We start from the raw sequence: 2,431 nt of genomic DNA, 5'->3' as shown, positions 1-2,431 counted from the left end.
TTAAAAAGTTGAATGAGGATGGCCGGGTAGCGACTTCAATTCAATTCCTTCCATACTAGAAGACTGTCTTTGATCACCAAATCATTTTATCATCAATATGATCAAATGAGAGAGACAGAGAGAGAGAGAGAGAGAGAGAGAGAGAGAGAAAGAGAGGATGAGGGTGGGAGGGAGGTGGGAGGCGGCGGCAGAGAGACGCATCAAGGTAATATACCTCTACATGAGCTCCCGTTTGCCAACGGCAGTCGTGGCCGAGTGGTTAAGGCGTCTGACTAGAAATCAGATTCCCTCTGGGAGCGTAGGTTCGAGTCCTACCGACTGCGAATATTTTGTTCTCCCTCATGCAGTTCATAGTAATTATTAGAATACACATTTTGTAATTTTAGGCCTGTCTCCTTCAGTATCAGAAACACAGCAGTTACGCCGTCTATTACGACTATATGACGTCTCATTTGGACTAAACGCGTTTAGCATTATCTAAAGTGTCACTGTAACAATTATTGTTTTGTTTAAAATCGGTTTAACGCGGTCACGAACGGTTTTCATCTTTGAAGCTACTTTTTCGTACTGACGGGTTCTTGCTCCTACCTTATTTCCATGTATTCTCGTACACATATGCGTCCGATTTTTAAATGCTGCACTGCGTTAGCCACAACATTCTCTCTTTTGCATGTTTTCTATATCCAAATTCATCTCTTGGTTACGTGAACGTCGTTTGTTTCGATAGTGCGGAACATATTCATATTTTGCCTTGTTTTTGTAATAGTGGCAACATGGCTATTGTCGCGTTTGTTGTACAGATCTTTGTTTCTAAGTCTACAGACTTTTTTATGTTGCAATGCATATGAGTGAACATATGCGATTTTTTAAAAATCTCGTATATTGCATATTGTCTTTGTGGGAATTTGGAAAAGGGGTGTACGTGAGTTGGTGTGACATTTTTTTGGTGTGTGTGTGTGTGTGTGTGTGTGTGTGTGTGTGTTTTATTACTTTGTTGAACCTGTTTATATGGTTTGGCTGATTGTGTGATGTGTCTGCCTGGTTTAGGTGATAATGTTTTTATAGTCGGTAGAGGGGGTTGCTGTTTATCTACTAAATGTTTAACAAGTTTAAATAACGTTTGATTGCTAATGTTTGTTTAAATGTACCTGTATTTCTTTTGCGCGACTGCTTGTAGAATTGTTTTCTTCTTTTTCTCTTCTATTGTCAGGAGATGTTTATTGTTACTGAACCTGATTATTTTCGTGTCTGTTGCAGTTGTGGAAGCGCTCCCTGAACGGTCAATAATATTGTCAGTGATACTGGGCAATAATTTTGTGTCTCGGAGTGTTGGACGACAAAGATGATGATGTTACGATAATTGCTCCACTTTACTGAAAGATGTAAAAAATAAGTGGATGCGAAATTGGTTCAAGGGGCGTCAAAGATCAAACGCTGGGAGAATTGAGGTTGGAAAAAAAGTCATCATAACTTTTTACGTGTGTTTGGGCCAGTGTTTGTTACATTAGCAGAAATGATTGTCCCTTTAAATACGTACTTGCCCTACTCTCATCCCTTGGAATCTGGAGGTACGGCGTTTTTATTCATTACACTTCTAGAAGTGATATCCCATCATTACGATAAAATATAGCACTACATGGCTGGTAGCAGTGAGACAACGCTATGGCCCAAGTATCTAATTTGATATATTGGGTAAACAACCATCAGTACTCTAGAATGATAAATGGTTCGTGTCACCTGCAAAATGTAATTCTTGTGGCAACAGAAGTCTCGAAACTGACTGACTCACTTATATCAAAAATAGCAGTTTTAGTCTTGCCCCCACCACTCCCCACCCTCGCCCCAGTATACGTTTCCACAGATACCCATACCCCCTTGATCAAAAAACAAAATACTAGACCGAGAGACGCAGTTCCACGGCTTTAGCGCTAATGTAGTACCGCAGACCATGCGATCTGTGCTACAGGCAATTGTTCCGAAGACGTTAAATTTTACAAGTCCAATTTTACGTTAATGTATTTGATGCATGGTTATACAGCATATCATGCAATAATATTTTCAAGCAGAGCCGTGTATTTCAAAAGTTTTCGATGTTCTCAGTATTACTGTGCAACCTCTCAATCTCACCCTACACGTTCAGTATTATTGCACATTCGAAAATATTACGCAATAATGTTGACCGTATAAGGGTCATTACGAGGTGGTAGTCCTGTTATCAAACACACACACACGAAAAAGATAAATAAATAAAATCATACATACTCATCCACAGATACAAGTTACCTCCCCCCCCCCCTCCCCCCCCCCAACAAACTGCCACAAAAAGTGGGCCTCTATACTGTCATGACTGTAAAATTTCATTAAGGTAGGAGCTGTCAAGGCTCCTAGGAAATGCGAGAACCTGTAATGCTAACGTGACACACAAGGAGTG

The 2,431-nt window shown here is 40.2% G+C and overlaps 1 non-coding gene across 1 annotated transcript; it reads left to right on the top strand.

Moving 5' to 3' along the window:
• The first annotated feature begins 241 nt into the window (after window positions 1–241).
• On the top strand, window positions 242–323 carry Trnas-aga (transfer RNA serine (anticodon AGA)). Its single transcript has one exon. It is a non-coding gene; the product is annotated as a tRNA-Ser (tRNA).
• Window positions 324–2,431: the final 2,108 nt, after the last annotated feature.

Source organism: Schistocerca gregaria, chromosome 2 (genome assembly GCF_023897955.1).
Source record: "Schistocerca gregaria isolate iqSchGreg1 chromosome 2, iqSchGreg1.2, whole genome shotgun sequence".
NCBI classification, from domain to species: domain Eukaryota; kingdom Metazoa; phylum Arthropoda; class Insecta; order Orthoptera; family Acrididae; genus Schistocerca; species Schistocerca gregaria.
Note: the sequence above shows the minus strand (reverse complement) of the source record. Positions and strands in the feature narration are given on the sequence as shown.